This window comes from Coffea eugenioides, unplaced genomic scaffold (assembly GCF_003713205.1).
Source record: "Coffea eugenioides isolate CCC68of unplaced genomic scaffold, Ceug_1.0 ScVebR1_1271;HRSCAF=2093, whole genome shotgun sequence".
In the NCBI taxonomy this organism is placed as follows: Eukaryota; Viridiplantae; Streptophyta; class Magnoliopsida; order Gentianales; family Rubiaceae; genus Coffea; species Coffea eugenioides.
Window position 1 is genome coordinate 28,586 of NW_020861660.1, and position 10,579 is coordinate 39,164.

Here is a 10,579-nt window from a genome sequence, read left to right on the forward strand (position 1 = left end):
TTTGTATGATGAGATGAATGTAATTTTTGCTGGGCATTGTCGAAGCTTGTGGAAATAAAAGGGAGCAGCCCTTGTTTTTTTTTAAGTTGCAGAAACTCTAGTTCTTCAAAGATTAGCATGTTGTCCGAATCACCTTTGCTGTTTCAAGTTCAAAAGCCTGTTTGGATTTCCCCCTACCTTTGTTTCAATTCCTTGCATTTCGTGTTTGGTTTGTCTGTCTGAATGTGAACTTGGCCGAATGGGTAGCGAGCACAGAAATTATATTGCTGAGTCTTCATTGCAGAAATTTTCTAACGTATGCATGCATGGAATAGCTCTTCAAAATTGCACTTTGACCCCCCAAGTCCCCTTTGTTTCACTATGGCCCAAACCATTGAAAAATCTATCAAAGTGATCCCTCAATCTTTCTTTTCTTTTTCAATTTAATCCTAATTTTATGAATCACTAGTTGTGCAATTGTTTAAATGCTTTCGATGGGCCAAATTCATGTAATTAATGGTTAAATTTGAGATGCCTTGACCCCTCATATTTCTTTTCCCTTCCAATTAGGTTCTAATTTTTCAAAACATAGGCTAGTTAAGTTATTTAAATGCTTTGACGTCTATGTGTTTCTTTGTGATTATTTGAACTTTTTCTTACTTATGGGTTCTCGAAATTCTCAAAAAATGTGTCAATTGGACTTGAATGATTGAGTAACGCTTGTTTTTGGATCCTTAAGTGGATGTTATAATCTTGATTTCGTTTGATTTAATTTTGCTTAGCTAATCTTGTTATTTGAATTTAATAAATAATTTTCCATTCTTTTCGTGATTTTTGCATTTGATTATGGTGGATTCCACCTTAGGCCATTCGATTTGGCACTCCATTTTTAGATTCTTGGGACCTTTTACTCTAGACCGGGTTTTGCCCGTACATGCATGGTCTATTCCATATTTAATTTTCGTTTCATGCTTAATTTCCATTTTTTGTGTTTATGGTTGTTTCATGTGATTATTTGATCAAATAAAGTGGTGCCTTGACCTTTTTATTATTTTGGAGGGTAATTGAATAATTTCACTTCATTGGGGCGTCAATTCAAGGGAGGTACACTCTATCCCTCATTTGCACTACATTTGACCTTACGTGCTCCTACGTGTTATGTGAATATGCATGTCTACTTCGCTTTCCTTACCTCCTTGCATGCATTTACTTGCTTTTGCTTTTATTTAAGTTTTTATGGGGTATGTGTACACCTCTTGGCTTGTAATAGATAGGGCTCGGAGAGCATCTGGTCCACTTCCCCTTCCCCTTGCTTGCTTGCTTTTGTTGCTACATGTTTAATTGCTTTATTAGGCTCTTGCATCTAGTCGAGCATGCTAAATGCTATGTGCTATGTGTTTACGAATATTTTGGCATGTCTACTTGCTTTCATAGCCATGAATGAATGGAATGGATGAATGTACGTTTCCGCTAGTCCAACGCTAGTCGGAATTCATAGAATGGGCTAGTCCAACGCTAGACCCTTAGGGATTTCCCCTCATTAGCATATCTTTTGCTTGTTCACCACATATCATGCATTTTTCTTAGTTTTATCACTTGGCATGCTCCTCGAACCCCCTTTCCCTTCATTTTAGGATTTTTGCATATCATGATAGTTGTAGGGTCCATTTGCTTGAGGGTCCCCTTCTGATAAGGGAAACGAGCGAGTGTGGCTACTCGATAGCCTTAGCACGCTAGTTTTGCCTTCTAATCAAAGGGAAAATCGAAGTCGACAAGTTAGGAGTCATTCCCATACCCGACCTGATGCATTCCCTTAGGTTCATTCATTCTCATTTATCACTCACTCATTCTTTTCAATTCACATTTTCCTTTCCTTATTGTTCATTTTGATTTCTACTTCACAAAATTGCATTTAATCACACCTATATGCACTTATCACTATATTTCATACACTTGCACACGAACACTTGGAATTTTCATACAATTGCACACGTGCACCTTTTCATACACTTGCACACAAACACTTGGATTTTTTAATTTCTTTCATACACTTTCACACTTGCACACTTGAGTCTCATTTGCATTAATCGACCTCTATGGGGTTTTCCTTTGTTGGCCGCCACAATTCATGTGGTTTGGGACCAAAAGCCTCACGAGAGACATCGTAGAACTTAGGATTGCATTTTTCTTTCCGTTTTGCATTCATATAGTCATATCCAACGTGCGAACATATATTGGGTAGAAAATTAGGAAAGGTAGGGTTAAGTCGCGCAACTAGCCTTGGCTAGGTCAAAGGGATGCCTTGGATTCTATCCTTGCCTTCCCCTTTGTCAAACGTGACCCCCGAACCTTTTTCTTTGGCTTACGTGGACTAGGAGTCGTTTTAAAAAGGGTTTTACTACTTTGTCTTTAAAAAACACTTTTTGGGTGACTTGGTACACCCCAAATCTATACCAAGTGGCGACTCCGTTTTTATATTTAAAAACCCTTTTAAAATTTCATTTGGCCAAATCGTCGCTTTCCAAAGTCCCATGGCCTTTTACTTTTCATTTACACACGTTCACATTCCACTACTCACACACCACACACATCATCATCACAATTCGAATCGAAAAGTGGGGCGCGACAGCGCGCATTGATAATTTTGACAAAAGAATGATCTAGGATGCATTTTGAGTGATTGGGGTACCATGTGCAATTTTAGAAAGTTAGGATTTCTGCAAAAAATTTGCAGAACAATATGCGATGCTCAGAAATACTCGACTTAAGTTCGCGTATTCAAGAACCACGTATTGTGTTATGTATGTTTTCAACAGAAAATGCGATTACAAAAATGCACTTCAAGTCGCGTTTTCATGAGCCACGTGTTTGGCCTTGCAATTTTTCAACTAAAAACACGAAATGCCAAAACGCGACTTCAAGCTTGCGTTTTCAAGTCGCGTTTTAGGGTTCCTTTTTAAATAAGCAAAAACGCAAGTTCTATTTCCTTTCTTTCTTCTCTTTCACCTCATGTATTTTCTCATACACTCACACACACTTCACCAATCTCCTCTTATACACATTTTTCTTGCATGAAATCATCCAACAAACATCATTTGACCTTCATAGAGCCTTTTTAACCAATTGAAATTCGCAAATATCTTAATCGGTTGAAGGCTAGGGTTCTTAGTTCTTAACTTCTTCAATTGGAGGTCAAATGGGGTGATTTTCATAGACTTTTTGCATCATTTGCATCACCGAACATCTCTCTATCAATTTGAGGTAAATTTCTTCAACTTAACTTGATACTTTAAATTCACCATTTGCATATCTTATGAGTTTATTGATGCACTTTGAATGGTGAATTGGTGATGTTATTTGTTGATGCATATAAGTTCTATTATGCTTATTTAACTTTTCTAAGCATGTTTAGATGATCAAATGTGGGAATGTGATGATCTATGCAATGTTTTACTCTATGAATATTCCTATTTTATGATCAATGTAGTAATTGCTCTTAGAATATTGTTAGGCATAATTGGATGGATCAAATTGCTAAAATGTGACTTTTTTATGATGCTTCCATATATACATTCCTTATATGGTGACATTTTAGACAATTTGATTGCTTAATCTTCATATAGAGTATGATTGGAAGATGAATTTTGAATATGAGAAGAATTTAGCAATTTTGGTGCTAATTTAGGGGTAAAATTGAACATGTGCATAATGTATGTTTCTTAGATTGAGTTTTACTCCTAATTTTGTTATTATATGGTGATGTTATAATTACCTAGAGAAGGAAATATGTTTATACGGATACTTGTGCTAATTACTTAAAGAGTTTGGGAAATGTGGTGTGCTAATATGAGCGACTTTGGCAAAGAGTTATTTGCAAAATATTCTTCATGCCTTTGTCACTTTTTGCTTCCTTGATCCTTACCTAATTTATTTGCTATTTTGCATTTTAGGTTATATTGTTAAGAGATTCAAATGGAACTCATGAACCTTTGAAGAAACACGGACAATAGATTGTGAAGCTTCAATGTTACACATTTTGATTGCAACAATAGGGGAGTATTACTTTCTTTATCTTAGTTTCCTTTTTTTCACAATGAGGACAATGTGCATGTTAAGTGTTGGGGGGAAGAATTGAGATGATATGCATCGGTTGTGATTGACTTGTGATTGAAATAATTTGGACTTGCCTTGAAAATATTTCTTGTGCTTTAATTTGTTCAAAATTGGATTTGCTGGCAGGGAGCTTCGTTCAGTTTTAAGGGGAAACTCTGCCAAAAATTTTCCAAAATCTTGTCCAAATTTGTAAATTTGCCCCAAAATGTTTCAAATTTTTTTGATTTTATCCAAAGGGCAACAAGTTTCATACTATTAGTAATTCAAATTCCTTATACTTTTGAAATATATATGTGGTTCAAGCACTTCTTTTTTCATTTAACTTGAAAATGACTATTATGTTATTATAACTTATCTATTTATAGGAAAATATATCTTGTAAAGTGGAGAAAATTATGCCTACATTTGGTTTATTTGATGAAATATTTTCTCTTTATTTGATTTTATAAGTTAAATGATAAATATGGTCAATAATTGTAATAATCTTCTTATGATTATTCTTTTGAGGGAATGTTATTATCTTTATTTTGAAAAAAAAGTAGAAAAAGAAAAAGAAAAAAGAAAAAAAAAAAGAGAGAATAAGAGTTGTTCTACTCCAATAGTTCTTGTATTTAGTAACAGGGAGTATTCATCTACAAATGTCGACTTTCGTGTAAAGCGGTACTTGAATTAAGAGTATGCAAAGCAACTTGAGTATGTGAAGTGTTGAGTAACCGGCGATTTTTATCTAAAAATATCGATCTTCATGTAAAAAGGCGCTATCACAACTTAAGTATATATTTAGGTATGTTTTATGAATAAATCCCTGTTTAAATTAAATAAGAAAATGATCATGAATTTAGGAAGTATTTTATTGACCATATGACTTGCTTGTAAAATTGGATAAGGATGAGAACTTGACTTGAATTTGTTATAATTGCGGTATAATTGACTCTTCTTTACTTGATATTATGAGTACTTAAATTTAATTGAATGATTGCATATGGTTATTTACCTATTTTAAGGAAATGAAGTGGAATTATTCACATATATTTATTTTCAAAACTTTGAGTTATTGTTGGTTTGTATTTCTTATTGCTTGAAGGCAAGCGATGGTTCAAGTGTGGAGGTATTTGATAAGTATATATTTTATGTGTTTTAAGTGTATTTTATTATTTAGTTTTGGTATATTTTAGTCATGTTTATAGCTAATTAACTAGGAATCTAGTGAAAATATGCATTTTGTAGTTTGAAGTGTAAAAATTGCATTTCTAGGGATTTTATTGGTGAAAACTTCATATTTTTATAGGATTAAGGATTCAATCATTAAATGGAGTGATTTGAGAAGATAATTGGATGATTGATGATGGTTTGAAGTGATAAAAACAGAATATGAAGTGCAAAAGAGGAAATGCAATCAAGAACAAAAGGAAACAAGTTTCCCAGCTTTGACACCTTGTGGTATTTCAGCAATATCTTGAGCTACAATGATCGGATTGAGATTATTCTTGAACAATTTTGAAGCTAAGAAATATATCTAAATTTGGTATGAAGACATCGAAATCCATTTCAGTCAATTTTCTTACCAAAAAGTCGAAATACAGAAGTGCAAATGGGATGATTCTTACATTGGAAAGTTAACTCAAAGGGCTACAACTTTCAGGTTTTGCACAAGAGCTAGTTCAGCTTCCATCACTGAGAAAATAGCAGTTGAAGTAGTGCCAAATGCACAGAAGTGAAAACACGATGATAAGAGTTTATTTTACGTATTTTTAAGTGCATTTTATTAGTTAATTTTGAGTTGATTATTTAGTTTTATAATTAAAATAAAGAGGTTTTTGGTAAAATTATATATTTTTGGTAAAAGTGGATAATATTGCATTTCTATTGATTTTAATAGTAAAAACTTCATTTTTATGCAGGAATAATGAATCAATCACCAAAGGAGGTCAATTGAGGTGAAAAATAGAGATTTGGTGATGAATTTAAGTGGCAACAAGAAGAATGAAGTGAAAAACGTTCAAGTGAGGAAATGCAATACAAGTCAGTTTTGACACTTTTCAGTATTTTGACCATATCTGGAGCTACACTTATCGGATTGAGGTGATTTTTATACCATTTTAAAGCTAAGAAAGAGACCTACAATTCGTATGAAGACATCGAAATCCATTTCTGCCATCTTCATGGGCAAAACGTTGGAATACAGAAGCTGCACCCTGTGGTCGGAAGTTAAAACAGAGGTTTGAACAGGTGACAGTATTTCGATCATATCTCAGGCTACAAAGCTCCGATTTGGATGATTCTTGAAGCATTGGAAAGCTAACTCAAAGGGCTACAACGTTTGTGTTTTGCACAAAAGCTAGTTCGGCCTTTATGATAGAGAAAATCGCAGATGAAATAAGGCCAAAGTGAATACGCGAGTACACAAAACGTGACTTGTAACCGCGTTTTGTGTAGGCGCGTTTTATAGCTGAAATTCTACAATTTGACTCAGCCAATTCTCTTGTGTTCATACCACTTTCCAGCTATAAGATGCAAGGGAATTCGGTGCACATGCTTCAGAAGACAAAAGGGCAAGAAAAGTGGCTTATTTTCAAGTCAAAAATATTGGTTTTTGACTATGCTAACAAAGTGGAGATTTGGGAATCAAAGGATAGAATTTGACTTGGAAAAATGGAGCATTTGAGTGTTTTTTATGCAGAGATATGGGGAGAGATCTGAGAACCATTCGTAGCTTAGCTTCTTACAGAAAAACATATTCTCTCTAGCTAGGTACTTGCAAGGGGCAATTGAGGTTTCATCTTGTAATCATCCAAGTTCAAGACAAAGGAGATTTTTGGAAGGCTTTACCATATCTTGGCTAAGACTTTCTTTATTCCTCTTGTATTTGTAATTCATGATGATTTACATTAATGAAGTTATGAGTGTTTCATCATTCATGAGTAGCTAATTTCCTTTATCTAGGGAGTAGATGAAGCTTATGGCCAAATGATATGAAGTGATTGTGATTTATGCTTGTTATGTCTTGTATTAACTTATCTACTTGTGTATGTTGGATTACGTGTTGTTGCTTGATCACCAATAGTAGGTTTATAGTTGTTTTTACTCATTGAGAAATGGTAAAAATAATGGAATGACACAAGTAGAACTTGAGTTGTATATTCATGAGAATAGAAATACATTCAAGTGGATGAAATCTGCATTTCATGTGTAAATAAGAACAGATTTAGTATTTACCAAGAGATTAGGAAAAACTAATCTGTTTTAACCCATTATTATCATGAGAATGTGAATTTGGTATTTCTGGAAATGAATCCTTGGTTAAACAAGAGCAGTAACAAGTGTTGAATTAATTCATTTTAGATCTTTTGTGTCATAAGTGGAATCTACATCCCTAGATCTTAATATTTAGTGAATTCTACTCCCCTTGAGATATTGCATTTATCTATTTAAGAATTTTTGTAGTTGAATTAAAATCTGAAGTTTCTGCTCAAATTAATTGTGAGTCTAAATAATAGAGTAAATTAGTATCTAATAATTGTTTTAAATTGCTCCTCGTGGGATCGACCCGATACACATCTCGTACTACAATTGCGACCTGTATACTTGCAGTCCAACGGGTGTAAATTCGGAATTAAACTTGCACTTAAAGTAAAAACCCGTCAAGTTTTTGGCGCCGTTGCCGGGGAGCGGCAATATTAGAGCCTAATCATCTTTATTAATTTAGACAGTATTATTTTTTTTATATTTAATCTTATTTTGTAATCAGTTTTTGACAATTGAAGTTGCATAATATCCCTTATTTCTGTTTGTAGTGTATGCACCGGGAGTCTCGAGAAGTCGTACCTGTCGATCCAGAAATTGAGAGGACACTACGTAGACAAAGGAGGCACACACAACAGCAAGAGGAACAAGAGATTTGGCAACCGATAGAGGAAATTTTGATAGAACTACCATTTGAAGAAGAAATGGCGGAAAATGAAGCAAATAGGCGAGTTCTACGAGATTTTGCTCTACCGGGAACACAAGGATCTCAAACAAGCATAGTAAGGCCTACGGTAAATGCTAACAACTTTGAGATTAAACCATCACTTATCCAAATGGTTCAACAATCTCAATTTGGAGGTAATGCAGTAGAAGATCCTAATACACACTTAGCTACATTCTTGGAAATTTGTGATACAATTAAAATGAATGGAGTTAGTGATGATGCTATAAGGCTAAGATTGTTCCCATTTTCATTGAGAGATAAGGCCAAACTTTGGCTACACTCTCATGCTCCTAATACTTTCACTGGATGGGATGATTTATCAAGAGCATTCTTAAATAAGTATTTTCCACCAGGAAAGACTGCTAAGCTTAGAATGGATATCACTAGTTTTAGTCAATTGGAGGGAGAATCATTATATGAGGCATGGGAAAGGTTTAGAGATTTGCTTCGGAAATGTCCACATCATGGACTGCCGGAATGGTTAATCATACAAACCTTTTATAATGGTTTATCTTTCTCCACTAAAACTATTATTGATGCAGCCGCAGGTGGAGCTTTAATGGGTAAATCACCCCAAGAGGCTCATAATTTGATAGAAGAAATGGCAGCAAATAACTACCAATGGGCCAATGAGAGAGGTAATACAAGACGTCATGCAGGTATGATAGAAATGGACACTCTCAATATGTTGAGTGCCCAAATGAATAACGTGATGAAGTTATTGAGTAGACAAGGTGGAGTTAGCCCAAGTTCATCTAATGCTCACGTAGCTTGTTGTTTTTTCTGTGGAGGTGAACATGATATTAATGAGTGTGTTGATTCTGAGCAGGTACAATTTGTCAATAATTACAACCGAAATGCTCCAAATAATCCCTACTCGAATACTTACAATCCGGGGTGGAGAAATCATCCAAACTTTGGATGGAAAGATCAAGGCAATCAACAAAGGCCAACCAATCCGCCGGGATTTCAACCAAGGCAACCACAGGCTGAAACTAAACCAAGTTGGGAGATCGCGGTGGAAAAACTTGCTAAGGTGACTTCGGACAGATTTGAACGAGTAGAAGGGAGACTGGATCAACTCACTACAATGTACATGAATGTGGAGGTTCAAATTGGTCAAATTGCCAATGTGATCAACAATAGAAACCCTGGTGAATTACCAAGTAAAACCGAAGTGAATCCGAGAGAGCATGTCAATGCAATCATTCTTAGAAGCGGTAAAACGGTTGAGGGATTCGATTTTGAAAATTCAGGTGGTGAAAAAGACAAGAAGCAAGCAATTGAAGGGGAGCAAGAAAGTCAAAATGATCATGTTATCATTGATATTGATGCACTTCATCCCAAATTAAATCCCAAATTAAATTCTAATGTGATACCTTTTCCTCACAGGTTGAAGAAAGATGGACAGGATCGGGAGTTTGAAAAGTTCTTCAAAATGTTTAAACAATTGCACATTAACATTCCTTTCATTGATGCTATAACACAGATTCCCTCTTATGCACGTTTCTTGAAAGACATCATGTCAAAGAAGAGGAAAATTGTAGATAATGAGATGATAGCATTAACGGAAGAGTGTAGTGCATTGATTAAGAATAAACTCCCTCCTAAATTGAAAGATCCGGGAAGCTTTTCTATTCCTTGCATTATTGGTCAATTGCATTTTTCTAATGCTTTATGTGATTTAGGTGCAAGTGTGTCACTTATGCCGTTATCGGTTGCCCGGAGATTGGGACTTCAAGAGCTAAAAGCTACCAATATTACATTGCAATTGGCGGATCGGTCAATCACACGTCCCACGGGTATTTTGGAAAATGTGCTCATAAAGGTAAGACAATCTATAATACCTGTGGATTTTGTTGTCTTAGATATTGAAGAAGATGTGAGAATGCCAATTATTCTAGGACGACCGTTTTTAGCCACTGCACGAACTATAATTGATGTAGAAAAAGGTAAGCTTATATTACGGGTTAATGGTGAGGAATTGGAATTCAATTTGGATAATAAAGAAGGGAGTATAGAGCCTACTGCTCTTGTGTCTAATATGCCATATGATGAAAAGGTTAACCAAGAAAGGACCGAAGAAGTTAAATTTATAAATGTCCTTGGTACTAACTTTCATGGTGTAGGAACAAAGGAGGAGAAGATAAGGATGGAAGTTGGCTTAATAAATTCGCCATTCCATGAAGAAAATGGTGAAAAGTTGAGCCAATTCAGAAAAGACAAGCAAAATCCACTCCAAGGTGAAGTTGAGCCTCTCTATGACAAGTCTAATATTCCTCCTTGGCATTTGAGGAAATTGGACTATGAAGATCAATGCATGGTTCACCACATGGTGGATTGGCTCGGGAGTTTCGACCCATGGGGAGAAAATCGCTCCCTAATGCTCTAAAGTGATTCAACTCTTTCAGTCGAGCCAACGACTATAAACAAAAGCGCTAATTGGGAGGCAACCCAATGTTTATGTTATTTGTGTTAAATTTTTGTGATTTTTAGACTTGAATAAGTGTTTTAGTT

At 35.1% G+C, this 10,579-nt stretch overlaps 1 non-coding gene across 1 annotated transcript; it reads right to left on the reverse strand.

The window, feature by feature from the left end:
* Window positions 1–8,426: 8,426 nt before the first annotated feature.
* On the reverse strand, window positions 8,427–8,533 carry LOC113755177. Its single transcript, XR_003465596.1, has one exon. It is a non-coding gene; the product is annotated as a small nucleolar RNA R71 (small nucleolar RNA).
* Window positions 8,534–10,579: the final 2,046 nt, after the last annotated feature.